A 25,151-nucleotide genomic window follows, 5' to 3' on the forward strand; every position below is an offset into this window, starting at 1 on the left:
GTTTCTGTTGTTGGGCTTCCAAATGACACGACCCAAACACAGAAGTGCTTACAGTTCAATATTAATTATGTTCCAGAGAACTATAAAATACATAGCAAGCATGATTTGACAAAACACAGCTTCCAGAATCTCTCCCAGTTCAGTGCTGGATTCAGTTAAAATCTCCTCAAAGATGGAGCAAGGAGACGCTGTGAACTCTGAGTCATGACCTGTAAGTGTTTTTATTTGTTAAAATTGATCATGACATGTACAGTGTCTAACTTTAACGGTGTGTTGTAGCAAAGATGTAAACAACGGGAAATTATGGTAACCGCTAACGTTACAAATCTATATTTATCAAACGGCTGTAAACGCACACACACACATACACATACACGCACTCTTGGCCAGCACCTGCGTCTCTCTGTGGGAGACGGCAGAGTTTCTCTCTATAGGCAGCTTTGCTATGCGTTTTACAACTCGGACAATAAAGTCGCAAAAGATATGTGAACGATTCATGTTACTTACACAGGCATATTCCGCATATGCATGAAAGACGTCCTGTAACGCGTTGATTTAAAAAAAATACAGCAATGATTTCCCAACTGCAGTGTAACATCAAAAACAAATCAATCCAGGCTCACAAAGGTCTCATCTCACATCTTGTGCTTTATTCTGTCACCATAGAAAATAACTTAATCCGAGCATGAGAGAAAAAGAACAATAAAAATCTCTCCCGCGCACATGCGCTTCTCGTGTTACAGATACTTCATCGTATACACGCATAAACACACTAAAAGGCACAGAAACAGTTAAAGGAGCCGCATCCCATTTTCACTCGTTACAGACACGTGTTGACTGACTGACTGACTGTTTACACTAAACGCGCGTGCTTGTCAGGGCGTGACGTGGAGCCGATCGGCGAATCACAGCATATTATGATGATGACCAATCAGAGTCACTTGAGGGTGGGCCTTTTAGAGAAACTAGGAAATATGACAGTCGTTTTCATGTTAGCTGAGTAGCTGTGTATAATCAAAGTGAGATTTATGAAAAAATAACACGATTTCCTTCAAGTTAAACATGAGCACACATTGCTTTGCATCTTATTAACACAACCAAGCCTTAAAAATAACATTCTGGACCACCCCTTTAAAGACGGAAGAAAAGTTACAAGTGTACAATGGGATCAAAATAATTACTTTGAATTAACCTAAACAAAGCAATAGGTATAGCCTCACAAATTTCAATATAACCTTTATCTGTGATTTTAACTCTATATTTATTTAATAATCTGTTATGAGATAGTAGCAGTCCATTTTCATCTAACAAATCATTAATAAATATAATGCCTTTATTGTACCAGTCACTTTTAAACAATGATTTTCTGTTAATAATAACAGCCTTTTTATTTCAAAGTGTGGATTTATGAGGGGAAAATTATGGGTAAATATTATTTTCCAAAAAAGTAGTTCTTGCTAATGAAAATTAGACAGCATCAAAGGAAGTTTTGAACAATTATAATCATATCTTAATACAAATTCAAGGCCACCATTTTTTAAACAAATTATTTGGGATATGATAAAATATGGAATAAGGCTTAGCTAAACACTCTTTCAATCATTTAACTCTAAAAGTGCCATGAAGACATTCAAAATCGATTGCTTTTAAACCTCCATATTCATACTCTTTGATCATATGATTCTTACGTAAATAATGTGATTTATTTTTCCAAATAAATTTAAATAATATTGAATTTATAGATTAAACTATTTTGGGAGGAGTATGTAAAGGATAAGTTAAATATATTTTAGATAATCCCAGTCAAAAGAATTTTACCCTATATGGAAAGGTCTCTAGCTGGCCAATGATTTAGGGATTTTTCCATCCCTTCCATTTTAATATTAAAATTTGCACATTCTATATTAACAGAATTTTTGAAGATGGTAACTCCCAAGTATTTAACTTCTTCTTTTACTAGAATACCCTCCAATTCTCTTAAAGTACAATTCTGAATAGTTAATATTCCACATTTTCTTAGGTTTATGGTGAATTCAGAAGCTTTAGGAAACAGAAATTTTGACAAGAGCTAAAGGGAGCACCTCCCTATTCTTAAGAATTAATAGAGTGTCATCAGCAAACTGAATTAAAGTAAAAGTCCTACCAGGTATATCAATACCTAAAGTGTACTCTGAATTTTTTTAATATAATGACATAAGTTCAACAGCTATATTAAAAAGAAAAGGTGAGATGGGACATCCTTGATGGATTCCTCTTATGATGTAAACTCTAGGAGATGATCCTGAATTCAGGGAATTACTACTGAATATATCAGTATAGAACATGGAAATTACCCTACAAAAGCTCGGACTAAACCCAAAAGTTTCTAAAGACTTTCTAAAGACAAAAAAAGGATGCTCAAGGGTATCAAATGACTTAAAAAAGTCTAGAAATAGAAATAAACTTGTCTGAGTAATTAAATACCTATAATCGAGCATATCAACTATCATTCTGAATACTTTCTTCCTTTAATAAAAGCTGATTGTGTTTCATTAATTATCTCGCCTATACCTTTTTTTGAGTCTATTTGCAAATACATGAGAGAGCAATTTAAAATCATTGGACAAAAGAGTTATGGGTCTCCAATTATTTAAAAATAATTTGTCTTTGCTTGGCTTTGGAACTAAAATTATTAAATTCTGCTTCATAGAAGTTGATAGTTCTGCTTTGTCTTTAATTTCCTTAAGTGCTTCAAAAACTAAAAATCTAATCTCTGGCCAAAAATGTTTATGAAACTCAACTGTAATTCCGTGTATGCCTGGATTTTCCATTGGATATTTTAGAAATAGCAACATCAAGTTCAGAGATAACAATGTCAGATTCCATCATTTCACGGAAGCTGTCATCTATAATAGGAACTTTATCTTTTAAAAGGAAAAGAAAAAGTCACAATCACTCTCATTAAATTTTGATTTATATAATATGAATAGATGTGATCATCAATCAAAGTTTTCTCTTCACTTACATTGTTATCTATGCTACGTTTATTAATAGTTTTTGAAGCTTGCCTATGCTTTTCTAAAATAAAAAAAAATATGAAGAATTTTTCTCCCCCTCCTCTATCCATTTCACTCTAGATCACTTTAGCTTTCTCTGTCCAACTCTGATTGCAAAATACGAAGTTCATTTTGTTCTATATCTCCAAGAAAATCTTTATCACCACGGTCATTTAATCTAGATAAAACTGTTAACTGTCTTTTTTTCCTAAGAGAGGAATACAATAGCTCATTACAGCAGAGTCATTTTTTAACTCGATTCATTTTCAATTTGAGAAAAGCATCTGGCAAAAGAAAAAGAAAACCAAGCGGCAAATAGGGAGAAAAGCATTTGCCAAATGCTTATTTAAAAAGCTGTTAAAAATGTGTTTTGTGATTTATTAATACAATTTTTTACTGTTTGGCTATTCAGCCTTTAAAACATGAAATAAATAATAATACAGTAATAAAAGTGTCTATTTATTTAAAATAGTTTTTGTAATGCATTGTTTTATTGCTTAATTAAATGACATTTAAAAACACAATTCAAACATATCTATTTATTTGTCCATTTAAATTGTGATTTATTTATGTACATTTTTATGCTGGGCGAAGCAGTGGTGCAGTAGGTAGTGCTGTCGCCTCACAGCAAGAAGGTCGCTGGTTCGAGCCTCAGTTCAGTTGGTGTTTCTGTGTGGAGTTTGCATGTTCTCCCTGCATTCGCGTGGGTTTCCTCCGGGTGCTCCGGTTTTCCCCACAGTCCAAAGACATGCGGTACAGGTGAATTGGATAGGCTAGATTGTCTTTAGTGTATGAGTGTGTGGATGTTTTCCAGAGATGGGTTGCGGCTGGAAGGGCATCCACTGCGTAAAAACTTGCCGGATAAGTTGGCGGTTCATTCTGCTGTGGTGACCCCGGATTAATAAAGGGACTAAGCTGACTAGAAAATGATGACATTTTTATGGTTCAATAATTAAATTGGTCATTTGAGTCTTTGTTATTCTAGCTAGCACTCTTGGGCCTCCATAATCATGACACTGAAGACTAATCATGCGTACAATTCAGGCTTAAACGCGAATAAATTATATTTTAAAGAACATTTAATAAAAGAACAGTGATTTTAAAATGCAATAACGTTTTAGTGAGCACAATAAGCTTATTATAAATTATTCCAAACTTTTTACTGGGTCTGTATATTATGGTATTTACAACTATTTGTTGTGCAACATTTTTTTTTTTTTTTTACATGGGTGGAAACCTTTGATGAACCCACCTGTGTCTGATGTTTGCTGGGGAGCGATTCTGAATGTCTGGCAACTGTGCAGAGCTAAAAAAAAAAAAAAAAAAAGATCACTGTGTTAAGTAGCTTGAGGGGGCACGTGGTACATTGTCCTGTGGCTCTCAGTGCTTTAGCATCTCTGTAAATGTTTCCGGTGGAGCTGGTGGTACTGCTGGTGCTGGTTGTGGCCAAATAATAGTGGGAACTATAGTAAAAATTCAGTGGCATCTGAGGTAACAGGTGGATATTCTATTGATGGAGCAGGTGGAAGAAGTGGCTTTGATGCTGGTCCAGATTCCTTGTCATCTCATCAAAATTAAACGGAAACTTGTTCAAATAGATTATAGAAACAATGGAAATGCAAACAATTGATGCAATTTTAAAAAGGAACAGGATGTGGGTATAGTTGGCAGGACTTGAACCTGCGGGAGAATACCCCAACGGATTTCTAGTCGATCGCCTTAACCACTCAGCCATGACTACAAGACTGCCTGTTCTCCCATGTCCTCATGCCTAGTACACGTGTTGTGCATTCATATGAAACTTTCAGCAAGCGATAGCTCAACGGCAAAAGCTGTGGCTCCACAAAGTCTCTCATGCCCGAACACGGACTTGAATCCTGGACCCTCTACCGACTCCGCTAAAGCTGGGGAACAATAGTCTGTTTTGGAAGGGGAAGAAATAAGCACAAGAAAAATAAGAAAATTTGATAAATTGAGAAAGAAAGAAGCTAAATTAAGGTTATATTTTGTATTTTTTGCCCACCAGAAACTACTCAATGCATATAAAACAGTACTGGTTCAAGAAATATGTCCATAAATAACACTTTGGGTAGATCACAAGGTTCAATCCCCGACTAGAGCAGGTATCTAACCAGGTTTAGTAATGGGTCGATCATGAACATTTCATTCATTTTAAACGAATCTTCAATATGATTTGGGAACTATAAGTCCTCTCAGGGAGTGATTTGTTAATTTGCGCGTGCGTACATTTGTGCAGGTGATATCGCTATTTCAAGTCTTCATCACATTTCGTGTCGTTTATCGCGGAAAGGCAGAAACCAATCATATGCGTTTAGAGCCGAAAAAGATTTGATCCGTTCACCTCTCGAGTCCTCTATCGGGTCTGAGTCACTCGTTTATTACGGGCCAATTATACGCGTTTAGAGCAGGAAAAATATTTGATCCGTTCATCTCTCGAGTCCTCTATCGGGTCTGAGTCATTCCTTCCTCACGGGCCAATAATACGCGTTTAGAGCCAAAAAAAGAATTGATCCGTTCATCTCTCGAGTCCTCTATCGGGTTTGAGTCATTCGTTCCTCATGGGCCAATCATACGCGTTTAGAGCTGGAAAAAGAATTGATCCGTTCATCTCGAGTCCTCTATCGGGTCTGAGTCACTCGTTCATCATGGGCCAATCATACGCATTTAGAGCCGGAAAAAGAATTGATCCGTTCACCTCATGAGTCAGGTCTGAATTTGGAGAAAAGCTCCACCACTGCACGTGACACCACCAACACTGGTTTGAAGTGCAGCTCAGGTTAAATACTCTCTCTCCTCTCTAGAAAGATCCAATGATTGCTACCAGGTGGACACAGTTACCTGCAGGGAGAGAGAGAGGAAAAACACAATGCTCATTGTCCACCAAAAGATATGTCTCAGGACGCAAGCTCTGGGATCACCGCTATCACCCTCCTGGAGCATATAAAGGCAAGAAATCCATTAATTAGTTGTTATGGAAGTTATTAATTAATCTTTTAATGTACTACACAAAATGGTAATCTAAATGTTTATTTTATCATTAGTTTTATTTAATATATGTTTTTTTATTGTTTTATTTTTTAAGGTGAATTGCTGGGAATGGAGCACCTTTACAGCCAGACCGGCAAAACCCTGACTCCGGTGCTCCAGAACCCAGAGGAGGAAGACAGGCTGGTGGAGGAAGTACATGACGAGGATCTACAAGATGACGGGTTTGAGGAGGAGATCATTGAGGACATCACAGTTCAAGTGCTGTATGAGGATGACCCCTGCCGTGATCTCAGAAACAGCCCCTCATCTTCGCCTCTGCCTCAGTCCTCAGCATTACTGGCTGAGCCGTCCACATCAGCTGGTGGAGAAGGACAGCTTCCTAGCCCAGCCCCTTCAGTGCTGTCACAACCATCCAAGTCTGGAGACAGTCTCTCTGTTGAGGCTCAGGTAAGATATATTAAGAACTTAATTTGATTTAGTCTTTTTAGTCCACCACAGTCTGCCACATTGCACCAGCCCCTACCATGGTGTGCCCCGTCACACCGACCTTCACCACAGTGCGCCCCATCTCGCCAGCCTCCACCACAGTGTGCCCCATCATACCAGCCTCCACCACAGTGCGCCCTATTGCGCCGGCCCCCACCACAGTGCGCCTCATTGTATCTGCCCCCACCACGGTGTGCTCCTTTCCACCGACCCCCAGCACGGTGTGCCCCATTGCACCACCCCCCACAGCACCAGATGTTGTGCAGCCCATTTCAGGACCTGGATCATTGTTTGGCACACTTGTTTTTAACCCAGACATGAGTGTGTCAATGGTGATTCCATCATTTGCTGCACCAACATCCAGTGCAGTCCCAGCTTCACCTGCACCTGCTGTTCCTCCACCTGCACCTGCTCCACCTGCACCTGCTGTTCCTCCACCTGAACCTGCTCCACCTGCACCTGCTGTTCCTCCACCTGCACCTGCTCCACCTGCACCTGCTGTTCCTCCACCTGCACCTGCTCCACCTGCGCCTGCTGTTCCTGTGTCCCGTTACACCCAGAGGAACAGGCGCAGACGGGAACAGGAGAAGAAAAGTGTTTGCAGCAAATGTGGGCAACCAAAGACTAAGGAGTTTGGCCATAGCCGATTTGTCCTTAGAGGACTGGTTGGCAGAACAGCGCCAGCAAAATAAAGGACAAACTCCAGCTCCAGAATAAAGGACAAATTGCTGTATATATTTTTGTAAATGTTACATGGGTACTCTCTCTCTCTCATTTTATTTAATTATTGTGTGTTAATATTTAGCATTTTAAAGTGGCACTTATAGGCCCACTCTTATTTTGTCTTGTGTGTACTTATTTAATATTTGTGTGCATTTTATGTAAAAATATATTTATATTTCTTTAAAAAAATAACATTTTATACATTGCTTAAATACTATATTTTATATATTACATGCCCCCACTCTTGCATTTTATTATGTATTTATATTATTGTTTAATATATTGTGTATATAAAACTAAATATATATATAGAGTATTGTTTTTATATAATGTGTATAATAAGTAAATATATATATATATAATATTGTTTTAATATATGTGCACAATAAATAAATATATATTGTATTGTTTTAATTTATTGTATATTATATAGTTTATATATTAAGATATGTTTTTATTTTGTTTTTTATATTTTTTAAATTGTTTTGCGATTTTAATATTTGTATTCATTTTAATAAACCATTTTGCATATTACTTGTTTTTGTGTGCATTCATTTAAAGTTATTACATAAAGAAATATAATATATATTAATATATATATATATATATATATATATATATATATATATATATATATATATATATATAGTATAGAATATATTTATATATTAATAAATAAATATATATATAATATACTTATATATACATAAACATGCATACATATGTTTAATTGAAACATTTGCATTCATTTTTAATTAACGTAATATGCTTTTTAAGAACAATATCCACATAATAATAGTAATATCAATATAATTGCCTGTGTTACGTCAGTAAAATTTCAATAAGAGCGCAGCTGATTGGCTCCGCTAAAACCGACACTGATTGGATATTGTGTTACACAGATTGTGTGTTCGAATCCAGCACGCAAAAAATGACATTTAGAGTGACATGCAATATGCAACTAAAATACCACATTATGCACAGTCACAAAGCCGCGAACACTACTGCAAGTGAAATTTGTCGCATTTTTCCGTGTTTTTGCGGCTTGTTCGCTTGCGAGTGAGCGAGAAGATTGGACCCCTTCCTATGCTAAGCGAGCGCTCTACCATTTGAGCTAATTCCCCTCAGAAAAATTCAAATTGGTAGTTTTTGGCATGGTCAAAAAAAAAAAAAAAAAAGATAACATCTGCTCTGTGGTGGCCTCTTTGCCCTGCCCGCCGTTTAGTCGTCAAATTGCCTGGAATAGCGCGCTTTTCTTTTAAAGCCCTACCTATTCCTGCACCAGTAAACGTGTGAGGAGCCCTGCATGCCGAATGACTCAGAATGACTCAGTTACTCAGAAATCAATGCACATTGGCACCACCTTGGATTGACATTCTGCTACTTTCCTGCAAGGCCGTTTTTTTTTTTTTATTCATTCCCTACAGCTCTGACAGCACCACACAACAAGCTTGAGGTTCCATGGTGTAATGGTGACCACTCTGAATCCAACGATCTGAGTTCAAATTTCAGTGGGACCTGTTATTTTGCCAGCACCGCACAAAAAAAGCTGGAATAGAATGTTAATCTTTTGAAGGCCAGGGAATGACATTTACTCTGGGCTTTCTAGTGCTTTAGGCAGGAAGTGGCCGGTTAGCTTAGCTGGTTAGACTTAGGTGGTAATAACGGCAAGGTTGTGGATTCGATCCCTGTACTGGCCAAGCTCTTACCCTCTTAGGCCTCAGATGCATTTACGTCTTACACACGTCTACGCTGCAAAAAAACTATGAAACAGCAGCTGAAATAGCTTAGTTGGGAGAGTGTTAGACTGAATATCTAAAGGTCCCTGGTTAGAACCAGGGTTCGGTAAAGTAGTGTTGTTTTTCAGTTTTGGGCACAAGAGTTAGGTGACCGAAAGTCACCCAAAAAGCCTAGCTGCTGCACCCTTAAGTCCAACTGCTTCCACTTGACCAAAAAGCTATCTTATTTCCAGATGGTCACGTCGCTTCTGGTGATGATTAAATCAGGAGAGTTTCACTTTAAACCTTTTCGCTTTAAAAAGGCATGAAAACAGAGGTGGAGAATGCAGTCATTGTTCCCGCTACCTCTCCCTTGCAAAGTGAGCGCTTAACCATGAGCTAATTCCCCTCAAAGCAATCAATAATTGGCGATTTTCGACGTGGTCAAAATAGAAAAAAAAGATCACATTTGCTCTGTGGTGGCCTCTTTGCCCTGCCTGCCGTTTAGTCGTCAAAATGCCTGGAATAGTGCGCTTTTCTTTTGAAGGCCCTACCTGGTCCTGCTCCAGTAAACGTGTGAGGAGCCCTGCATGCCGAATGACGAGTTACTCAGAAATCAATGCACATTGGCACTGCCTTGTATTGACATTCTGCTACTTTCTGGCAAGGCCGTTTTCTTTCTTTTTTTTTTTGTTTTTTACATTATTTTCTCTTTGGCCCGGGCAGCACCAAGCAGAAGACTTGAGGTTCCATGGTGTAATGGTTAGCACTATGGACTCTGAATCCAGCGATCAGAGTTCAAATCTCGGTGGGACCTTGTTTTTTTTACCAGCACCGCACAAAAAAAGCTGGAATAGCATTCTTATCTCTTGAAGAAAATGACAGTTACTCTGAGCTTTTTAGCAAACATGGTAGAAAGTGGCCGGTTAGCTCAGCTGGTTAGAGCGTGGTGCTAATAACGCCAAGGTCGCGGGTTCGATCCCCGTACTGGCCAAACTTTTACCCTTTAAGGCCTCAGAGGCATTTCAGGATTCTGCTTAGTCTCACAGACACGAATGCTAAGGATTCTTGTAAAAAGGCAGCCGAAATTGCTCAGTTGGGAGAGCGTTAAACTGAAGATCTAAAGGTCCCTGGTTCGATCCTGGGTTTCGGCAAAACAGTGATGTTGTTCTATTTTGTGCACAAGGGTCAGGTGACTGAAAGTCACCCAAAAAGCCTAGCTGCTTCACCCTTAAGTCCATCTGCTTCCACTTGACCAAAACACTATCTTCCTCCCAGATGGTCACGTTGCTTCTGGCGATGATTCCAATGGCCTGATCGACAGCACTCTATAATGCTATGTATTTAGCGCTTTGATGTCCCACTGCGGACACGCTGCTGAATAAAAGAAAACTGTGACTTGATAGGGCTTCTGAAGGGTTGCAATGAAATGTACTACACAGAAACCGGCAAAGCTGACGTAAGTAGTTTCGCTTTAAACCCTCAAGGTGCCACCAGCTTTGCAATAAAAGCCAATGTAAAAAGGCATGAAAACAGAGGTGGAGAATGCAGTCATTGTTCCCGCTACCTCTCCCTTGCAAAGCGAGCGCTTAACCATGAGCTAATTCCCCTCAAAGCAATCAATAATTGGCGATTTTCGACGTGGTCAAAATAGAAAAAAAAAGATCACATTTGCTCTGTGGTGGCCTCTTTGCCCTGCCTGCCGTTTAGTCGTCAAAATGCCTGGAATAGTGCGCTTTTCTTTTGAAGGCCCTAACTGGTCCTGCTCCAGTAAACGTGTGAGGAGCCCTGCATGCCGAATGACGAGTTACTCAGAAATCAATGCACATTGGCACTGCCTTGTATTGACATTCTGCTACTTTCTGGCAAGGCCGTTTTCTTTTTTTTTTTTTTTTTTTACATTATTTTCTTTTTGGCCCGGGCAGCACCAAGCAGAAGACTTGAGGTTCCATGGTGTAATGGTTAGCACTCTGGACTCTGAATCCAGCGATCCGAGTTCAAATCTCGGTGGGACCTTGTTTTTTTTACCAGCACCGCACAAAAAAAGCTGGAATAGCATTCTTATCTCTTGAAGAAAATGACAGTTACTCTGAGCTTTTTAGCAAACATGGCAGAAAGTGGCCGGTCAGCTCAGCTGGTTAGAGCGTGGTGCTAATAACGCCAAGGTCGCGGGTTCGATCCCCGTACTGGCCAAACTTTCACCCTTTAAGGCCTCAGAGGCATTTCAGGATTCTGCTTAGTCTCACAGACACGAATGCTGCAGGATTCTTGTGAAAAGGCAGCCGAAATTGCTCAGTTGGGAGAGCGTTAAACTGAAGATCTAAAGGTCCCTGGTTCGATCCTGGGTTTTGGCAAAACAGTGATGTTGTTCTATTTTGTGCACAAGGGTCAGGTGACTGAAAGTCACCCAAAAAGCCTAGCTGCTTCACCCTTAAGTCCACCTGCTTCCACTTGACCAAAACACTATCTTCCTCCCAGATGGTCACGTTGCTTCTGGCGATGATTCCAATGGCCTGATCGACAGCACTCTATAATGCTATGTATTTAGCGCTTTGATGTCCCACTGCGGACACGCTGCTGAATAAAAGAAAACTGTGACTTGATAGGGCTTCTGAAGGGTTGCAATGATATGTACTACACAGAAACCGGCAAAGCTGACGTAAGTAGTTTTGCTTTAAACCCTCAAGGTGCCACCAGCTTTGCAATAAAAGCCAATGTAAAAAGGCATGAAAACAGAGGTGGAGAATGCAGTCATTGTTCCCGCTACCTCTCCCTTGCAAAGTGAGCGCTTAACCATGAGCTAATTCCCCTCAAAGCAATCAATAATTGGCGATTTTCGACGTGGTCAAAATAGAAAAAAAAGATCACATTTGCTCTGTGGTGGCCTCTTTGCCCTGCCTGCCGTTTAGTCGTCAAAATGCCTGGAATAGTGCGCTTTTCTTTTGAAGGCCCTACCTGGTCCTGCTCCAGTAAACGTGTGAGGAGCCCTGCATGCCGAATGACGAGTTACTCAGAAATCAATGCACATTGGCACTGCCTTGTATTGACATTCTGCTACTTTCTGGCAAGGCCGTTTTCTTTCTTTTTTTTTGTTTTTTACATTATTTTCTCTTTGGCCCGGGCAGCACCGAGTAGAAGACTTGAGGTTCCATGGTGTAATGGTTAGCACTCTGGACTCTGAATACAGCGATCCGAGTCCAAATCTCGGTGGGACCTTGTTTTTTTTTACCAGCACCGCACAAAAAAAGCTGGAATAGCATTCTTATCTCTTGAAGAAAATGACAGTTACTCTGAGCTTTTGAGCAATCATGGCAGAAAGTGGCCGGTTAGCTCAGCTGGTTAGAGCGTAATGCTAATAACGCCAAGGTCGCGGGTTCGATCCCCGTACTGGCCAAATCTTTACCCTTTAAGGCCTCAGAGGCATTTCAGGATTCTGCTTAGTCTCACAGACATGAATGCTGCAGGATACTGGTGAAAAGGCAGTTGAAATAGTTCAGTTGGGAGAGCGTTAGACTGAAGATCTAAAGGTCCCTGGTTCGATCCCGGGGATGTAAAACAGTGCTGTTGTTCTATTTTGTGCACAAGGGGCAGGTGACTGAAGGCCCTACCTGGTCCTGCTCCAGTAAACGTGTGAGGAGCCCTGCATGCCGAATGACGAGTTACTCAGAAATCAATGCACATTGCCACCGCCTTGTATTGACATTCTGCTACTTTCTGGCAAGGCCGTTTTATAATTTTTTTTTAATATTTTTTTTCTTTAGCCTGGGCAGCACCAACTGGAAGACTTTTATTAAGCTTGGCAGTAAGTGGCCGGTTAGCTCTTACTGCCACCTGTAAGTCGTGGTTATTCTCGGTCACACCGGCCAATCACTTTGTGAGCTGGAGCCAAGATTCACCCTATTCTTGGTTAAGGCAGCAAATCGTGTTCTGAGTTACAATGAACGCTATGGCCAATCAGAGCCCTTATACCATCCATGATTTGTACTGTAATAAAAGATTTCGTTGCGGATTAATTCGGACACCAATTGCAAAGTAAGTATTTTTTTAACAAGGTGGTTAAAATGAATAACCATTACAGTAACGTTAATTACTACAACATAATTATTATATGATTGTTATAGATGTTTTATAACGTTATTTGGTAAGATTAATGTTAGCCGACCAAGCAAACTGTACAGTTTTACTACAAACATTTTAATGCAGTTATTAGTTAATTAATATGGATCATGCATGATTGCATCACTAATAATAAACCAACAATATAAGGGTCACACATCAATCCATTACTAATAATAATGTTATTATTATTAATGATGGATTAAATTGTGACCCTTATATTATTGGTTTATTATTAGTGATGCAATCATGCGTGATCCATATTGTTTTATGCTTTATAATTAGTGATGTATTATGCGTGAGCATTATTAGATTAGTTTATGATTAGTGATGTAGTGATATGTGAGCGTCATTATACTATTTGTTTATAATTAATGACTGATGAATTGAGCCTTATATTTATTATTAGTGAAGTGATTCATTAATGTGTGAGAATAATGCACGGGCATTAATGTAACTATGGTAGTAAATAACAATATAAAGTGAAGTAATGTATAATAACTGCATTAAAATGTTTGTAGTAAAACTGTACAGTGTGCTTGGTCGGCTAACATTAATCTTAACAAACAACGTCATATAACATCTATAACAATCGTATAATAATTGTGTTGTTGTAATTAATGTTACTGTAATGGTTATTCATTTAAACCAACTTGTTATAAAAATACTTACTTTGTAATTGTTGTCCGAATTAATCCACAACGAAATCTGTTAATACAGTACAAATCATGAATGTTATAAGGGCTCTGATTGGCCATAGCGTTCATTGTAACTCGGAACATGATTGGCTGCCGTAACCAAGAATAGGGTGAATCTTGGTTCCAACTCGGGACAAGATTGGCCAGCGTAACCAAGAATTTAAAAAAATCTTGGTTCTAACTCGGACCGTGATTGGCCGGTGTAACCAAGAATAACCACGAATTACAGGTGGCAGTATGCGCCACTGGCCCAGTCTGCGTCAGCAGTGCTCATTAGCATGCTGCTTGGAAAGAGGACACGGCTCGGTCAACATGCAGTTCCTTCAACGCTTGCTGTGCTTTCTTGTCATGGCAAGTTGTGGTGTCGATAGGATGCTCTAACACAGAGCATGTGACAGTCCCTCCCAAGAAGAACTGTGATCCAGGCTCTGAGACTTTCTCTTCTCCAGGAGGAGGTTGCAAATGTTATTAAAGAGTTATTTTTGTCAGAGCAGCTGCAGCACACCTGGGTGGAAGCCCACAGCTAGGCTTGATGGTCTAGCCTGGTGGTCTAGTAATTAGGATTCGGCGTGGCCCGAGTTCGATTCCTGGTCTGGGAACTTCCTTTTCACCTCCATGGTGAACTTCGAGCAGTGGTGCCGATGATATCTTCGCAAAGGCAAGAAAGCGGCTCTGAGCACAAAATACATCCTTTGAGCTGGAGTCGAACCCACGACCGAAGAATTGGTCCTACAGTCCTACACTCTACCAACTGAGCTATCGAAGTCTTACATAGCAGTTCCACAACCACACCCTATAAGGTAGCTGCAGTCCGACCGCTGGCCAAAAAGGACAGGAGCAAAAGTACTTAAGCCATCCCATACCGGGAGTCGAACCCGGGTCACCTGGGTGAAAATCAGGAATCCTGACTGCTAGACCATATGGAAATTGCCACTTTTAAAACCCAGTCTTGGCACAAACTCCAGTTCTTTCTGATCGCTGGCACGTCCCTGCTCCGCTTGAACAAGTGCCACTCATACACTTACGCATTCTCTCATACACAGTTTCTTGGTTTCCATAACCGAGAAACTTCTGATCCAGTCATAAGCGCTAACCTTTGTGCCACACTGTTCAGCACTTTGTTAGCACATTGCTTGAAGCAAGGACAAGGCTCTGTCAACCCGGAGTTCCTTCACCACACATTCTGCTTTGTTTTTTTATGGCAAGAGGTTGTGTGGTTGGGATGTTCTTACAGGATTCCTGACAGTCCCTCCATGGAAGACCTGAGATCCAGGGTCGGAGACTCTCTCCCCTCCAAGAGGAGGTTAAAAGTCTTTTGTGTCTCTGTGTCAGAGCACTTAGGTGTTGCTGCAGCTCAGAGACCTACAAGTGGAGGAGATTACACTGCAAGTTGGCTGGATGACCTCTAAGGGGTCGGCAGTTATGCCACACGTAGGCTGGGTTTGCGATTGATGTAGCTGTAGTAGACATTCATAAAAATAAATAAAAATAAAGCTGGTTACTCTGAGGTTGTGTTTAGGGTTGGGGTAGGTGTAAAACTGAATAAAACATAGCGGGTTACTGTGAGGTTGGGCCTAGGGCTGGGGTAGGTGTGATTTTAATAAACTGCAATAGGTTGTATTCTGTGCCATGTACAAGACATTGAATCAATGAAACCCACATGGAGGTTTGTTACTGTGAGGTTGGGTTAAGAGTTGTGGTAGGTTGTGTTGTAAAATAGCAATCAGTTTTTTATTATTATTGTCTCTTTTTCTTTTAATCAAACAATTATTTGTATTGGTCATGTAAGGGTCATATATTAACTGAACTTCTAATGTTGTGGGTGAGTGCTGTGCATACTAATTAGCATTTTTGCAGAAGTAGATACATGCGGGTCCAAAATTAAATTCAGCTCTGCAGAAACTTCCTGTCTGAAGAGAGGTGTTAAAACTGAACACAAAACATAGAAAGATGTATACTTTGTTGTTGGGCAGAGAATTCGTAGAAAAAGAGGAAGTATGTCGAAGGTGTGGCCAATGGAGGACTGAACAATGACTGACAAGTGACGTTACACCAAAACTCCACCTGTTAAGATCAGTTGTGTATATATGCTGAAGTCAGGAAATGTATGTTTGTTGCGAACCTCTTGAATGTAATTCTTGTATTGCATTGGGGTAATGTAACCCAGAGCTCTGTCATCGAATTATTCATTTGTATCCAATAAATTGTTACGATTTTTGACATTGAAGAAAAACCTCTCCAGACCTTTTCTCTTGAACACGCATGGAATAGAGATAGAAATTCCAACAATATGTTAAAATATATTTGAAAAATATTATATACATAGAGAGAGAGAAAGACAGAGACATTAAACCGATGAGATAGAAACTAGAAAAATAGTTGCACTTGTAACACTTTGAGGAAGTAACACTTTGAGGAACTGAGATTTGATGTGAGAGGACAAGATTGAGTTTAGGTGCAAAAACTAAATAGAATAATAATATTAGTAATAATAATGATTAAAAAAAATAAAAAATTGTTATGGCTTACACTGGCTGTTTTCATCTATGAAAGTCAGCTGCATAAGACTATCTAAGCCATCATCTAGGGTCAAAGAAAAATCATGGACACTTAGTGGATGTGGATGAACAAGATGAAGTGAGTTTAATTTTTCTAAATTTAAAAAGGATAAACACCAAGAAAGAAATCGATAATTAAACATTGCATTTCAGATATAAAAATATATATTAAACAAACATGAGGGGTCAAGGCCTAATATGAACCCTGAGATATAGCAATAATGTTGAACAATTTTATCACATGGTAGGCCATGTCATAATTTGTGTTTTATGAATAATAACCCAACTGTGTCTTGTTTTTTAGTCTCCACCATCATAGTGCCCTACAGCTTTGCCTGCAGACTAAGCAGACCATAGTGCTGAGTGGATGGGAGTGAAGATGCCAAACTTTACCTAAAACTATTATTGGAGGTCAAATTGATTTTAAACTTAATAAAACCTGTCTCATTGGTTAAACTCTAGAATGTGGTCTCAATGGCTCACATGGTTCTTGAGTGCATGTTTCCCTAACATCAGAGATACCAAGTTCTGAAGGAAAACTGAGAAGGAGGTTGCAGTGGAGAAGAGCAGTAACTGGTCTCCATGAGACATTATTCCAAAGACGGGTAAGACTCTCGTTGGCCACCTGGAGCGACCTAAGCCAGGAATTTTGTCGCGGAAGACTAGGCACCTGTACAGGTAGGCAGGTGTTGAGTGAGATCGTTGTGGAGTGGAGCAGTGATGCTTGAAAGGCCTAGAGCATCCGAGTATTGAGGGGCACTGTGAAAGATCAGTAGTCTGCCTCAGAAATGTGGGCTCCTCCAAACCGGACCACAGCGAACTGCTAAATATGTCTGGAGATCAGACACTCAGAAAAAGGAACTTGTGGGTAAAGTAAGAGGCAGGGTGCTGTCAAGAACCATTTGAGACCATATGATGACTGATAATATGAAGGAGACAGAATTTATTAAGGTTTTGTTATGAAAATAATAACTAAGAAAAAGGCTTAGAGGAAAATATACAATGAATCTCTAAATGTATAATGTTGAAATGATATTTAACTATTTTTGCAAATTTTCATAGGTTTACTGATACAGGGCATGAACAGGATATAGGAGGAAGTACAATGTATAGTGGTGACTAAAGAAGAAGAAACAACTATTGGTAACTGAAGAAGTAATTTAAATTATAAATTTTGATGGAATTGATTATTTAAGTAAAGATTTACTAAAAGCTAAATATTATGTTGAATCATCTAAATTAAGATGGGATATTAAAAACTAGAAAAGGTTGGTAACAGAAAATTTTTTATGCGTAACGCCTGTTTCACACCGCAAGCGTCAGCGGCGCGTGAGCAGAGCGTGAGCAGCGCGTTTGTCGAGCAGTAGCAGCACGCAGGCGTTTGCCTTTCACACCAGCTGCGTCTGCAGCGCGCAGTTCTTCGGCAGCTGCTGCAGAGATCAACCTATCTCTGTCTATTCTATCTAGTTACCCATGTCTCTCTATTTACAAATACACTTTTTAAACTTTTCATCTGCACCCAGGCCCCACCTATGCTGTTTCGTTAACCTGCAAATATTTATTTTACAAATTTTATAGATCAAATAGTACTGTATGCTTCTAAAGCTAACTTATATGAGAAGTGTCTACAGTCAGAAGACAATCGCCTGTGATATCTTGTCATTTGTTTTTTGATTATCAGGTTGCTGTAGACCTAGTTATAATCATATTTATACAATATAGTTATAATGATATTTATACATGATCAAACTAGTGTTAATTTCTCCGCTTCAGTGATGTCCAGCGGCAGAATAACAGCTCGTTAATTCATGCTCGTGCAGATGATGAGACGGACAAAAGTAATTAATGCATGCCATTCTTTTACTTATTTTCGTGTTGTCAGATTCAGAGTGCAATTTGTGCAAACAGCTCCTGGTAGGAATAACTCGAGTGAACATAAAACAAAGCCGATTAAAACTTTCTTCCTCTGCTCCGCTGCACAGAACACAGCGAGCTCACATCATCCAGCATGCGTGTCGAACTACACTACCCACAATACACTTCGCTATGGACTACAATTCCCGTAAATATTCTATTTCCCCTCTCCTACAACACTAGTGTGCAACTGATACTAAAATTGTTTTACATTTGGTTTTGTAGTTCGGACCTAAATAAATGTTTGTTGCCGTTTTAAATCGTTTTAAGTGAATTTGAATGACTATATATAAACCATTTGACATTATTAACGCATTTATTGGGTAAAATTGCTACTTTTTACTGTCATTCAATGTGTTTTGGTCGTTGTCAATGCACTGTCACTTTAATTGAGCGTGAGCAGCGCGTCAAAAATAGACCCAGCGCCGAAACTATCGCTGCACTGCTGCTTCGGCGACGCTCACGCCCCGCTCTGACGCGCTGCTGCTGCGTGCGGTATGAAAGCTCTAATCTGTTAACATGGACGCCGAAAACACACGCGCTGCTCACGCTCTGCTCACGCGCCGCAGACGCTTGCGGTGTGAAACAGGCGTAAAGAAGAAATTGAAACATGAAAAATTTAACTCACGTCATCGGGTAAAAATTAATAGTTCTAATCTGATAAAAGAATTGAAACAGAATAAGAGAGTTTAAGAAAACAGATTTTCTTTCACATGTAACCATGTGAAGAAGTTTAATGATGAAGTCAAAATACAGCTGAAAGAAACGAATAAGAAAATGTAGTGATTTTTAGTTAGCTTATAAAAGTATATAAAAAGTGTATGGGCAACTAGTTGAACCGAAATGACGTAGAACTAATTAGTAGCCAAAAGAAAATCATAAAAATGATTAGAACAAACTAAGTAATAAATAGTTGAGAAAATGAATTATCAAACGTAGTGTCAAATTCAAAAACTGATTGATTATTAGTGAAATACTTAAATGGAGGATTATAAAATTAGTCAGCGTAGTGAAGAGGTAGTTTGTCGTTGAGCAATTAATAGAAACACCTAGACAAGGTCATAGGGAATCTGTTTTAGAAATTTTATTTAAGCTAAATTTTATCTGAGTTATAAACATAGATGTGACTAATTTAATTTTAATACAATTTTACAAGAAAGCAACAAACAAAAGAAGATTGTGTTTAGTTTATGATTTAGAAGCAATTAAGGAGAATAGATTTTAAAGCTGAGGTTAATAGTGTATGCAGAAATATGGTCATACTGATAAAAAATGTAAAGTGATTGATTTTTGAATTATCAGAGAGAGTGGTGTTGATTAAGCATGTTGATGAAATTTTACTAGCAGAAAAAGAATAGACACCTAATTGATTAAAATGAAATAGGTGTCATGACATTTCCATGGAAATAGATTTAAAGGAAGTAAAAATTATAGGTGATTAGATGACACGCCTCAATATTAGGAAAAGTCAGATCACTAAATAAATAAGCCATTTCAAATAACTGTAAACTGGTGAATGTAAAACACATGGTAATAAGACTAATATGAATTATAGACTTTAATTATATTTAGAGATATCAGAAAATGCAAGAGAAGAATGAGAGTGAGGTTATAATTGATTATAGAGATATGGGAGAACAGGTGAATAAAAAGATATGTGCTAGTCATGATTGACAGCTATACTGAATGGCTGGAGGAGTGGCCAGCAAGCAAGGAGTGCAGTCAGACAGTGATGAAGTGTTTAATAAAAGACGATCTAGAAACAAATAGATGTTGAGTAAAAATTAGATTGGATAATGATAAACACTGAAATAATGAATATTTGAAATTGCAGCAAGCAATGGGCCTAAAGCATGAATTTAGGGATGGTGTAAGACTAATAATTACAGGGAAAGGTAGAGAAAATGGATACAAATTTGAACATAATTGGCAAAAATCTGTGCACAGACCAAACTGAATTGGATAAAAATCATAATGAGGGGTATTAGTTTGTTATGGAACAAAACGATGGAATTAATGACTTTTGCATTGTTTACAGGACTGCAGTTTTGGGGACCTGGTGCAGCTTAGATGTGCAGTGGATTACTTATGTAGAGATTAAAATATGACAAATTAACAACTTTATTTCAGATTTTTCTAAACAGGTTGCTTAAGGTGTAAAGCTGGCCGGATTGACCTGAAAGTTAACATAGGGGTGTAAAACGGCCTGGAGCTAGGCCCATGCCGAAAGGGGGATAAAACACAAAAAGGGGATAACTGACTAATTGGAGTGTGTAAGCATGTATTGGTGTGGGAGCTGAACACGCTGCAACACCAATGCATGAGGCCAACTGTATATTAGATACAGGCCAACACAAAAAGGGGAACTGAAAACCACATTAAATTCTAAAATAGAAAGAGAAAATAAGACTGATTTACTAGCAGATGACAATCTGACAGAAAGTGTGTGATTAAGTGTGTATGGATGTTTCCCAGAGATGGGTTGCAGCTGGAAGGGCATCCGCTGTGTAAAACATATGTTGGATAAGTTGGCGGTTCATTTCACTGACAGTGGGGACCCCAAATTAATAAAGGGACTAAGCTTTAAAAAAAAATTAATGAATGAATGAATTGGACAAATTAGACTGGAGAAATTTTTGAAAAATTTAATAAAACACAATCACATTTTAAAATTATTTTATTTTACACACATTATTTTTTTGATTATTTTTTATCTTCTATGTGAAGACATTTTTTATGATTTATTTATCTTTTATTTTAAGAAATTTTTATGCTTTTTATCTTTTATTTTAATGCCTTTCTAATGCTTTTTAAATCTTTTATTTTAAGACATTTGTATGCTTTTCATAATCTTTTATTCTAAGACATTCAATGTTTTTTTTTAATCTTTTATTTTAAGAGGCTTTTTGAATATTTTATTTTAAGACATTTTAACGATTATTTAGTTTTAAACACATCATTATGAGTTTAAGATTCTTTTATTTGAAGACAATTTTAGGATTTTTTATTTGAACACATTTTTGAAGATTATTTTAGTTTAAGCCATTGTTGTTTTTAAATATTTCATTTAAAGACATTTTAAGATTTTTATTTTCAGCCATGGTTGTTTTTGAACCTTTTATTTAAAGAGATTCTTAAGATTTTTATTTTATTTTAATCACATTGTTGTGTTTTTGATTTTGCCATTTTAAGACATTGAGAGAAAAAATATGTTTGAATTTTGGTTTTAATAATTTGGTGACAAGTTTGAGTTAGTTTAATAACATTGTTACGATTGAGCTCTGAATCTTTCATTTTAATAATTGTTTAGTTAAATCCTACTTTGAAGCTGTTTTCATCCTAAATCTCAATTGTAATTTTGGTTCGATAATGAATTTAAAATGTTGAAATTCAGTTTGAACTATTCATGGGGATTATAATTTTGTATTAGTGAATTTCTAATTCCAATCACAAGTGTTTTCACAAGTGTTGATCTTTGATCTTATTATACAGAGGGATTTTTAATTAGAGCATATCTTTATGGGTGTGAATTTTCTTTTAATCAGATTTTTGTTTTTTTTTATGTTGGAGTTTTAAAATTTTATTTACATTTTTATTATTGTGATTCTTATTCTAATTTTGGTGGGGAAGAAGAAAACAAATTACCTTTATTAATAAAGTATATAAGAATGGAAAATTTTAATTATGGGATAATTGGAAGTTAATAAGAGTATTGGGAGTAATGAGCCTGAATATAGCAAGTATAATCCTTATTAAAAGAAGATATCGGAGTGACTTCAAGAGGGAAGAGACTGCACCACCGAAGAGGAGAACCAAGAGTGTGAAAATTATAAACTGAATCCAGAAAAGTTAAAGAAATTGAGTTAAAAGGGGTTTTGGGCATTATCTAACATAATGAATAAGCACTATGATGTTAATGATTATTTTGAATGAGGGAAAACCAATATTTAGGAAAACGCCTGTTGTAATGACAATTGGAATTTTTGTGGGGATTTGATTATCTGTTTTTGTTTTTGTCTGCTCCAGAGAGGAGCAGAAAAGGGGAATTGTTGGAGAAAAAGAATTTATTTTCATTACTTTTGTGTTTTTATTAGGAAAATGTTTAGACTAACAACAGATTAATCAATCTTTTCTATTGTATTATAAAACATCTTGACCAAACAAACTTCCTCTTTTTTACTGTGCTGCATACTTTTTAGAAGAACTGCTGACAAGTGGAAACAGCAGAATAAGAATAAATTTAGGTTTGTTCCAGAAGTCTAGACATGTCACAAGTTGTCATGATGCTTGATCAAAAGTACTGTCTTAGAATGACATGTAGTGGAATGTCCTGGGATGCCGTTGATTTTTAAGGCAATGGGATTCGCAGGACTTTTCGTCAAATCCTCGCACAACGTTAATTCATGACATTTGACAGATCCACGCCGAACGTCAAGCGACAACGTGATAGGAATGGGAGCATCTTACCATCATTGCTTCAGACTCAGGAAATGTTCTTGGAACTTCACACCGCCAGGCCTCCAGAGGAGCTGTAGCTTTTTAGCCCCGGGGAAGCATGATCCACACGGAAGGGAATAAAAAATGCTGCCCAGTCATCTAAGCGCTTCCAAGTGCCAAAAGGTAGCACCTTGCCCCGTGTGAGGCTCGAACTCACGACCTTTAGATTATGAGACTGACGCGCTGCCTACTGCGCCAACGAGGCAGACTGATGGACCTGGGCAAACTGTGAAACACCAGCTTCCATGTCACGGTGCTTCGGTGTGGATACTAGGAGACAGCTCGGGATAAGTAGGGATGTCAGGATGGCCAAGCGGTCTAAGGCGCTGCGTTAAGGTTGCAATTTCTCCTGGAGGCGTGGGTTCGAATGCCACTTCCGACAAACCTAATCTTTGGCTATGCGTTCAGGCTAAAGTCTTTAACTCTCTTCCACCTTGTCAGAGTGATACAGTAACACTGACAAAGCACCGCATCAATCTCTTTGCGCCAAAGTTTATGCAGCCTAGCAGTGTCCCTGGCAGCCTTAATGGGCTCTTTAGACTGTAGGTTTTAAGGCGTTTGCGATCAAGGTATTGTCCACAAAAACTCGGAAAAGCATGTGAACAAAACAATGGACGAGGGCTTTAATGCAAGTGAACCAAAAGGGGATCAAAAGTACTGTCTTAGAATGACATGTAGTGGAATGTCCTGGGATGCCGTTGATTTTTAAGGCAATGGGATTCGCAGGACTTTTCGTCAAATCCTCGCACAACGTTAATTCATGACATTTGACAGATCCACGCCGAACGTCAAGCGACAACGTGATAGGAATGGGAGCATCTTACCATCATTGCTTCAGACTCAGGAAATGTTCTTGGAACTTCACACCGCCAGGCCTCCAGAGGAGCTGTAGCTTTTTAGCCCCGGGGAAGCATGATCCACACGGAAGGGAATAAAAAATGCTGCCCAGTCATCTAAGCGCTTCCAAGTGCCAAAAGGTAGCACCTTGCCCCGTGTGAGGCTCGAACTCACGACCTTCAGATTATGAGACTGACGCGCTGCCTACTGCGCCAACGAGGCAGACTGATGGACCTGGGCAAACTGTGAAACACCAGCTTCCATGTCACGTTGCTTCGGTGTGGATACTAGGAGACAGCTCAGGATAAGTAGGGATGTCAGGATGGACAAGCGGTCTAAGGCGCTGCGTTAAGGTTGCAATTTCTCCTGGAGGCATGGGATCGAATGCCTCTTCCGACAAACCTAATCTTTGACTATGCCTTCAGGCTTAAGTCTTTAACTCTCTGCCACCTTGTCAGAGTGATACAGTAACACTGACAAAGCACCGCATCAATCTCTTTGCGCCAAAGTTTATGCAGCCTAGCAGTGTCCCTGGCAGCCTTAATGGGCTCTTTAGACTGTAGGTTTTAAGGCGTTTGCGATCAAGGTATTGTCCACAAAAACTCGGAAAAGCATGTGAACAAAACAATGGACGAGGGCTTTAATGCAAGTGAACCAAAAGGGGATCAAAAGTACTGTCTTAGAATGCCATGTAGTGGAATGTCCTGGGATGCCGTTGATTTTTAAGGCAATGGGATTCGCAGGACTTTTCGTCAAATCCTCGCACAACGTTAATTCATGACATTTGACAGATCCACGCCGAACGTCAAGCGACAACGTGATAGGAACGGGAGCATCTTACCATCATTGCTTCAGACTCAGGAAATGTTCTTGGAACTTCACACCGCCAGGCCTCCAGAGGAGCTGTAGCTTTTTAGCCCCGGGGAAGCATGATCCACACGGAAGGGAATAAAGAATGCTGCCCAGTCATCTAAGCGCTTCCAAGTGCCAAAAGGTAGCACCTTGCCCCGTGTGAGGCTCGAACTCACGACCTTCAGATTATGAGACTGACGCGCTGCCTACTGCGCCAACGAGGTAGACTGATGGACCTGGGCAAACTGTGAAACACCAGCTTCCATGTCACGGTGCTTCGGTGTGGATACTAGGAGACAGCTTTGGATAAGTAGGGATGTCAGGATGGCCAAGCGGTCTAAGGCGCTGCATTAAGGTTGCAATTTCTCCTGGAGGCGTGGGTTCAAATGCCACTTCCGACAAACCTAATCTTTGGCTATGCGTTCAGGCTAAAGTCTTTAACTCTCTGCCACCTTGTCAGAGTGATACAGTAACACTGACAAAGCACCGCATCAATCTCTTTGCGCCAAAGTTTATGCAGCCTAGCAGTGTCCCTGGCAGCCTTAATGGGCTCTTTAGACTGTAGGTTTTAAGGCGTTTGCGATCAAGGTATTGTCCACAAAAACTCGGAAAAGCATGTGAACAAAACAATGGACGAGGGCTTTAATGCAAGTGAACCAAAAGGGGATCAAAAGTACTGTCTTAGAATGACATGTAGTGGAATGTCCT

The 25,151-nt window shown here is 39.0% G+C and overlaps 1 protein-coding gene, 1 long non-coding RNA gene and 8 other non-coding genes across 10 annotated transcripts in view; 6 read left to right on the top strand and 4 right to left on the bottom strand.

Moving 5' to 3' along the window:
• Window positions 1–25,151, top strand: part of LOC147845107 (uncharacterized) — a 133,132-nt gene that overhangs the window by 69,234 nt on the left and 38,747 nt on the right. The gene's annotated exons all lie outside the window — the stretch shown is intronic.
• The window catches only part of LOC103910701 (uncharacterized), a 177,088-nt gene that overhangs the window by 15,228 nt on the left and 136,709 nt on the right, over window positions 1–25,151 (bottom strand).
• trnai-aau (transfer RNA isoleucine (anticodon AAU)) lies at window positions 9,892–9,965 on the top strand. The gene has a single exon. It is a non-coding gene; the product is annotated as a tRNA-Ile (tRNA).
• trnaf-gaa (transfer RNA phenylalanine (anticodon GAA)) lies at window positions 10,053–10,125 on the top strand. The gene has a single exon. It is a non-coding gene; the product is annotated as a tRNA-Phe (tRNA).
• Window positions 10,916–10,987, top strand: trnaq-cug (transfer RNA glutamine (anticodon CUG)). Its single transcript has one exon. It is a non-coding gene; the product is annotated as a tRNA-Gln (tRNA).
• On the top strand, window positions 11,091–11,164 carry trnai-aau (transfer RNA isoleucine (anticodon AAU)). The gene has a single exon. It is a non-coding gene; the product is annotated as a tRNA-Ile (tRNA).
• trnaf-gaa (transfer RNA phenylalanine (anticodon GAA)) lies at window positions 11,253–11,325 on the top strand. Its single transcript has one exon. It is a non-coding gene; the product is annotated as a tRNA-Phe (tRNA).
• On the bottom strand, window positions 22,887–22,959 carry trnam-cau (transfer RNA methionine (anticodon CAU)). Its single transcript has one exon. It is a non-coding gene; the product is annotated as a tRNA-Met (tRNA).
• On the bottom strand, window positions 23,741–23,813 carry trnam-cau (transfer RNA methionine (anticodon CAU)). Its single transcript has one exon. It is a non-coding gene; the product is annotated as a tRNA-Met (tRNA).
• Window positions 24,595–24,667, bottom strand: trnam-cau (transfer RNA methionine (anticodon CAU)). Its single transcript has one exon. It is a non-coding gene; the product is annotated as a tRNA-Met (tRNA).

Source organism: Danio rerio, chromosome 4 (genome assembly GCF_052040795.2).
Source record: "Danio rerio strain M-AB ecotype USA chromosome 4, GRCz13ab, whole genome shotgun sequence".
In the NCBI taxonomy this organism is placed as follows: Eukaryota; Metazoa; Chordata; class Actinopteri; order Cypriniformes; family Danionidae; genus Danio; species Danio rerio.